We start from the raw sequence: 8,883 nt of genomic DNA, 5'->3' as shown, positions 1-8,883 counted from the left end.
TATTCGCGTCGGAAATGAGAGATTTTTTGTTTCTCCATACAGAATTAGTTTCTTCAGATTCTGACATAACAAACAATTTCTATGAGACATTAGAACCCCCATTTACCCCCATTTATACGAGTTAAGGATACAGACATATGTCTATAAGCCTAGATTTTACATATTCCCGAAGCGTTGTTAGCGTGAAAGTAAATCTGTTAGTCAAGCCCTCCTGTCTAAGCTTAGTACTTGGACGCGGCTAATTTCCGGTTAACCTAAAATTAGCTTAATTCTTGGTCACCTGGTTTCATGTGTAGTTCAGTGTAACTAGGGCAAAGGATATGTAATTGCACGTGCAATTACACATCAATGTGTAATTATCGTATGCACGGATCACGATGCAAATCTAATGGTTGTCGAGTTGATCTGGAATTAACTTAATTCTCGGCCAACCTCGAATTAGTAAAAGGGTAGTATTTAAGTTAGGCATAAATTCCCCAAATTAAAGTAACGTTGGAGATTAGTGAATATGTATTAAATTCCAGATTTTTGTGTGTAAAACTTAAGAAATTATCTTCTATGGTTATCCTATATGAACGGGTGCATAGATACAGCCCCAATGTACACCATGTGGGTGAATGCAACTTTTTTTCTTCTCAAATCCATGTACACGTTTTTATAAAGGACATCACAGATGATTTAGATGCAAAATTTCATGTCTATCAACCTGTATGTTACTGATGTAGTTTAACTCACCAAAACACAAAACAGTTTCAGCTCAACATTTCTCTTAATTTGTTTCTTTTTTTCTCAGTTATAATCAACTTGCAAATCTTTCTCTGGTTCATGCGGTGCTATTAGGCATTTTTCTTATGATGTAAACTAGTCATGTTCCTACAGTGTGTTTGACCAAATTTTGGCTCATTAGATATTGTAACATATTTAACACTTTGACTAACTGCATGAAGCATAATTTGCAAATGATCATACATCTTAGCATCTCGTAATATAATTGGGATGGTGCAGTTCTAATATCTATATGAAATTCTTCTATTTTATCTTCAATCATTTTGTTTAAACTTATTTCGTGCAGCTCACAAATGACTTGCATAAATCACTTCCCACTATTGTTTTCTTGAAATTGTAGGCACCGACAAGGAAGGAATCACCAGACTCCACAACAAGTATTTGTAAAGGAATTGATGTACAAATATATCAATTGTCACACACACTCGGTCTCAGTGTTACATTGGTTCTATATCAGGAGTTTTCTCTTTAGAAGTTACATTGGGTTAGTGGTTGCTAGGTCTCTATATTTTACTCCATATGGTGGGTGACAAAAGCTTGGAGGGGAACTGTATTCTTAAGACTATTGTTGTTTTTGTTTTGTGATGTTATCCGCCAAGGGGATGTTATTATTTGTGCATTTTTCTTCTTCTTTTTTCGTTTGATGGTCATCTAGCTCACACACCTGTGTCAATGTTTATGTTTAATACTATTATTTTTATTTACGAATACGGAAATCTCAATATATCTATATTGACTGATTTCTATTAATAAGTATCAAAATATCTTTTGTTCCTATGCCATAACAATACTTTGTATGTGTCTTATGATGTTATATATTATCCATTGTTAGCAAGCAACGTCTTGATCTTAAGAAAGATAGTAAAGAATGCATCTATGCTTCCTCTCTCTAAGACATGCAAAGATGCGTTGATAGGGACGATAAAAATGGCTCAGGAAAAGAATAAAATAAAAAGGGAGAAAGAGACACTATGTATGTCTCTATGCACTGCCGATATATTTCTAGACACCAAATAAAACTCCTTGCCTAAATGTCTCTACATTTTTAGAGATGGGTGCATTGCCACACCAAAGTGTTTCTATTAATGTTTGAGACAAGCTAAATGCCTCAAGAAAGGGCCTCTATACTTGTACATACACATTCCAAGTGCATCTTTGAGTGTCTCTAGGTGTCTAGATACACAACCTCCTATCTTTAAAAGTGACCGTATGTCATATATAGGCATTTCGTGAAACGACTCTACAGTATAAGACACACTGCATGTAGTGACACTTTTGAGACAAAGTGGAAATTGCCTCTACAACTTTGTAAAGACAATATAAGTGTCTCAACAGGACCAAAATAGTGCCTCTATGGGCCAGTTCTCTTGTAGTCACTAGTAGGAAAAGCCTCATCAGTGGCGCACGAAAATTCGATTCTGTGGCGCATGGAGGGTGCGCCACAGAAACGTCGCCACAAAAATAAGCTTTCTGTGGCGCACCTGGCCGTGCGCCACAGAATTAAGGTTTCTGTGGCGCACTTGTTGTTAGGTGCGCCACAGAAAAGGGTGCGCCACAGAATTGGTTTTTAGTGCGCCACAGAATTTGCTTGTATTATACACGATTTTGTTCTGCCTGCTATACACATGCAGTTTATAGACAGCAATACAGATACACAGGTTATATACAGCAACATTCAGATATAATATAAATATCATGTACATTGCACAGATATAACATAGACATCATCATCACATTACTTAGAACCCGGTCGAGATACATATATAGTGGCAAGTGTCAAATGTTTTGCATACAACTCTTAATTCATACAAAATTCACAATTTCAAGATACAAAGTAGTCTTCATCCGGTTCCTCCTTTGCTCCGTCATCTCTACCCACCAGGCTCACTTGCATCGGGGTCCTTCATCCAGTTCCTACTATGATGAAAATGGAAGAAAGTGAGACCAACAAGTCCGATGCACAAGAGAAATGGAATAAATGCCTCATACATTGTTGGTCAACACAAATATTAACATTCAGGGACGGTGTAAGTGAGACCAAGTCCGATGCACAAGAGATTGATATTTGTGCTATCTTACCAGACTCACTTACGCCGCCCCCGAGTGTACGGTGACCAAACATTTTAATCATCGGCATTTTGAAAATCTCAAAGCAAATGGAATGACAACATGGAATAAGTGCCTCATACATTGTTGGTCAACACAAATATTAACATTTAGAGATGGCGTCAGTGAGGCCAAGTCCGATGCACAAGAGATTGATATTTGTGCTATCTTACCGAGCTCACTTACGCCGCCCCCGAGTGTACGGTGACCAAACATTTTAATCATCGGCATTTTGAAAATCTCAAAGCAAATGGAATGACAAAATGGAATAAGTGCCTCATACATTGTTGGTCAACACAAATATTAACATTTAGGGATGGGGTAAGCGAGGCCAGGTAGGATGCACAAGAGATTGATATTTGTGCTATCTTACCAGGCTCACTTACGCCACCCCCAAGTGTACGGTGACCAAACATTTTAATCATCGGCATTTTGAAAATCTCAAAGCAAATGGAATGACAAAATGGAATAAGTGCCTCATACATTGTTGGTCAACACAAATACTATGGTCAGTAAACCATAGTTGCAGTATACACCGCCGTATACTTTGCGAAGGGCCCCCTTTCCCGGTTGGCGTTCCGTCAACGGGTGCTTGACGACACAACAACGCCGATCTGCATCTCCGGCGCAGAACCACGCCGATCCCTCATCATCCGGATGCGTGAACGAGTCCTTGATGCAAAGACCGTGCCGGCCTGCCCAGCATTATGCCGGGCCGTGTTGCCGCGCTTCAAACCGTGTGTCCCCTGATCGACACGGCCTGAAGCACGAGCAGAGGGGTCGGCCTGATGCTAGGGAGGCTGGCAGCGGCGTCGCAGTATGGACTCGTTCACGCATCGGACGGCGAGAGAAGAAAAGTGGTGCTGCGCCGGAGAGGCATGTCGGCGTTGTTGTCTCGTCAAGGACTCGTTCACGGAACGGCGGCTAGGGAAAGGGGAGCTCGTCTACAAAGTATATTGCGGCGTATAGGTGACCAAACATTCTAATCATCGGCACTAAAATGGAAGAAAGAGCCAAGTGGTATCTCAACTAGATATCATATGCCTCATACTTTGTTGGTCGAAAGAAATATTAACATCCCGGGATGGCGTTAGTGAGGCCAGGTAGGATGCACAAGAGATTGATATTTGTGCCATCACACCAGGCTCACTAGCGACACCCCGGAGTGTACAGTTGACCGAACATTCTAATCATCGGCACTAAAATGGAAGAAAGAGCCAAGTGGTATCAACTAAATGGAATGCCTCATACTTTGTTGGTCGAAACAAATATTAACATCCAGGGATGGAGTAAGTGAGGCCGTAGGATGCACAAGATATTGATATTTGTGCCATCACACCAAGCCTCACTTGCTCCACCCCAGTGTACGAGTGATCGACCAACCATCTAATCATCGACAAGTAAATCACTTGGGGTAATGTTAAAATGTTTGTCTCCATATTTGGGAGACATTTTTAATATTGGAGTCTAGCTAATGGAAATCAAGAACTAGTCTTGATCTCCAAATGGTGATTAGTGGGAATTTATTCATCTTAAGCAACATTAGGGACAAATGGGATCATGCAAGGGACTTGGGTCATTTGGATCATAAGGCATCAATTAAGGAGGCAACCAGGGACAAAGGGAAACATTTGATGATCCATTATCATAGGCAACAAAGCAGCAACTTTTTCCCCTCTAATCTAGCTAGAGTCCTTAAAAGAAATCCATCATAAGCATGGTCAAATACACATATAAAGCATTTGGAGAGCAAACAAGCAGTAGCCATATCACTCAATCCAATAATATAGTAATTTGGATCATAAGGCATCAATTAAGGAGGCAACCAGGGACAAATTAAGGGAAACATTTGATGATCCAGTAAGTGCATGACACTTTGAGCTACCCAAGAATAAAGGCCAACAGTGGATAAACATCTGCTCAACCATTTCTTGCACTAGAGGAAAAGTAACCAACATTGAAACTTGAATAGTCAAGTGACACTACAAGGTCATTTGGATCATAAGGCATCAATTAAGGAGGCAACCAGGGACAAAGGGAAACATTTGATGATCCATTATCATAGGGACATAAGTCAAGATGCTCAAACACACATAGCATGCATGGAGCAGATGCTCCAAAGGGATTATTCATCACTTGGTATATAGACCAAGTGATGATGGCAAAAGAGAGGCCAATCAAGAACCAGTAAATCCAGTAAGTGATAGATATGCCTAAACAAGCAACAACACATAGCATATCCCAGCCTAACCGGATGAGACAATTCTTGGTTGCAAACTGAATCACCTAGCACCACCTAGCCTTTTAAAACCATCAGAAACAGTCCTTTTTCTTCAAAGGATACCACAGTGGCATTCATTTACATGATCCCCTACTGTGGATATCTCTATTTTCATCAAAGCCAACACAAGAAATAGAAATTTATCATTACTCAGTTGAGTTCAAAACAAAGCTAAGACATCACTGGCTGAGCTAAGACATCAAGCTTCCCCACTAATCAGAGCATTATAAGCATACCATAAGCTCACAAGAATCCATCAAGTAAATCATCAGGGGTCCAAAAAACTTGGGGTCCAGAAAACTAATCCCAACAGAGAATTACTTGGGGTCCAGAAAACTAATCCCAGGCCAACCAAGAGCAACTATAAATATGTATGTATACAAGCCCACCAGTAGCATTTCATGCATTTAAATTCCTATGAACCAGTTAACCTCACTGAGCACAACAAGCATTTAAATGAACAGTAGCATCAAATTCCTATGAACCCATCAAGAAAATTGTTAACAGTTAACCTCACTGAGCACAACAAATGAACCAGTAGTAATAAGCCATCAAGATTAACAGTTAACCTCACTGAGCACAACAAATGAACCAGTGTAGCATCAAATGAACCAACCGAGCAGCAATGCATCACTAGCAGCAATGCATCACTAGCAGCAATGCATCCAGAGCCAACAAATGAACCAGTAGCATCAAGATTAACAGCTAAGCATCACTAGCAGCAATGCATCAAGATTAACAGCTAAGCCCACCAGTAGCATCAAGATTAACCAACCGAGCAGCAATGCATCACTAGCAGCAATGCATCCCAAATAAACCTCACTCTTGTTAAAATGAAGCAAAGAAAAAATAAAAGAATAAAAGTTAGAAAATCACAAAACCCTCACATATGGCTTATGCCATTTTTCTAAATCTTTGACCTAGACCATTTTTGTCTTCACCATTAGTTGTAATATGATACTAAACACTTATTACAACTTTTGGAATCAAAGAAACACAAATCAAATCATTTTTGAACTCAAATTGTGACCACATGTGATATTGGTCAAATCTGCCAATTATAATCTGGTCACCACTTTGAGCCCCTCTATCTCAAGTTTTTCAAACTAAACTCTCCCAATTGTTTGCACCACATCCAAGAGCACATGCAGGAGAACAACTTTGGTAAAGACCACCATGACAAATTCTTTTTAGATCAAATACTATGCTCATCCAAAGTTGCAACTTTTTATTAAGTGGAACAATCTCACACTTAGCAAATTTTGCAATACTTTGAATTTGGAAATTCCACCACCACACCTCATTCTCTCTGGTCATTTACAACTCAACCAAACATATACATTTCAAATCTTTCCACCTTTGAACTCATTTGAATTTGGACAAAATTTACAAATTTTCAAATAGGGAACTATGTAAACACTATTCTAAATAGTGATCTACCAAACCCTATTGCCCCAAATCACTCCCTCTGGTTCCCTTGCCCTCTCTCACCCTAGCCCACCCACAGAATACCTAGGAGGAGCTAGCCAAGCTAGCATGGCATGGCCATGCCGGCCATGGCACACATGGCGACCTCCCCCCTCTTCTCCTCATCTCTGGCCATGGCCACCATGTCCAAGCATGCCACCTCACTCCCCTACACCAACCTACACTAGCCCTGGTCGGAGATACGCACGACAGTCACCGGAACGCACGCGCCCAGGAACGGCCCAGGCCATGCCGATCACGGCGTGGGCGCGCCCACCGACACGCCACGGCCACCTGCCGCCTCGACGAACTGCGCAGCCTCTGGACCCCCTCTCTACGTCATGAGCCCCGCCACCGCAAAACGATCCCTCCGAACATGCTCCCCTGCTCGCGCGAGCTCTGTCGCCGACGACCATCGCACGCTGATGTCTACGGGAGCTTCTATTCTTGTAGACAGTGTTGGGCCTCCAAGAGCAGAGGTTTGTAGAACATCAGCAAGTTTCCCTTAAGTGGATCACCCAAGGTTTATCGATCTCAGGGAGGAAGAGGTCAAAGATATCCCACTCATGCAACCCTGCAACCACAAAGCAAGAAGTCTCTTGTGTCCCCAACACACCTAATAGGTGCACTAGTTCGGCGAAGAGATAGTGAAATACAGGTGGTATGAATAAGTATGAGCAGTAGCAATAGCACCAGAAAAGTGCTTTGCTGTCCAGGACTGGCGTGTGGTTGATGGTGGTAATGTTGCGGACAGTACAGATGCAGTAGAACAGTAAACAAGCAGCGATAGCAGTATTTAGGAACAAGGCCTAGGGATCATACTTTCACTAGTGGACACTCTCAACTTTGATCACATAATAGAATAAATAGATAGATGCTAGACTCTACACCCTCTTGTTGGATGATGAACACCACTAACTGTGTAGGATTACACGAACCCTCAATGCCGGAGTTAACAAGCTCCACAATATTCGATGTTCATATTTAAATAACCTTAGAGTGCATGACAGATCAACACAACCAAACCAAGTACTAACATAGCATGCACACTGTCACCTTCACGCTACGAAAGGAGGCATAGATCACATCAATACTATCATAGCAATAGTTAACTTCATAATCTACAAGAGATCACAATCATAGCCTACGCCAAGTACTAACACGATGCACACACTGTCACCATTACACCGTGCAGGAGGAATAAACTACTTTAATAACATCACTAGAGTAGCACACAGATAAATTGTGATACAAAACACATTGCAATCATAAAGAGATATAAATAAGCACTTCACTATGCCATTCATAACAGTGAATAAGTATTCTGTGAAATATAGCCTAAGAGACCCACACGGTGCACACACTGTCACCTTTACACACGTGGGACAAGGAGTCTCCGGAGATCACATAAGTAAAATCCACTTGACTAGCATAATGACATCTAGATTACAAGCATCATCATATGAATCTCAATCATGTAAGGCAGCTCATGAGATTATTGTATTGAAGTACATAGGAGAGAGATGAACCACATAGCTACCGGTACAGCCCCGAGCCTCGATGGAGAACTACTCCCTCCTCATGGGAGACAGCAGCGTTGATGAAGATGGCGGTGGTATCGATGGAGAAGCCTTCCGGGGGCACTTCCCCGTCCCGGCGGCGTGCCGGAACAGAGACTCCTGTCCCCCAGATCTTGGCTTCGCGATGGCGGCGGCTCTGGAAGGTTTCTCGTACCGTGGCTTTTTCTTATCGAAGTTTTAGGTCGAGGGGCTTCTTATAGGCGAAGAGGCGGCGTCAGAAGGTCAACGGGGCGACGACACCATAGGGGGGCGCGGGCCACCCCTGGGCCGCGCCGGCCTATCATCTGGGGGTCCTGTGTCCCCTCTCTGGCGGCTCTCGGGTGTTCTGGATGCTTCCGGGGATTCTAAGATGCTGGGCGTTGATTTCGTCCGATTCCGAGAATATTTCCTTACTAGGATTTCTGAAACCAAAAACAGCAGAAAACAGAATCGGCCCTTCGGCATCTCGTCAATAGGTTAGTTCCGGAAAACGCATAAATATGACATAAAGTATGCATAAAACATGTAGATATCATCAATAATGTGGCATGGAACATAAGAAATTATCGATACGTCGGAGACGTATCAGCATCCCCAAGCTTAGTTTCTGCTCGTCCCGAGCAGGTAAACGATAACAAAGATAATTTCTGGAGTGACATGCCTTCATAACCTTGATCATACTAT

The sequence above is a fragment of the Lolium perenne genome, chromosome 3 (genome assembly GCF_019359855.2).
Source record: "Lolium perenne isolate Kyuss_39 chromosome 3, Kyuss_2.0, whole genome shotgun sequence".
NCBI classification, from domain to species: Eukaryota; Viridiplantae; Streptophyta; class Magnoliopsida; order Poales; family Poaceae; genus Lolium; species Lolium perenne.
This window is presented reverse-complemented; position numbering follows the sequence as displayed.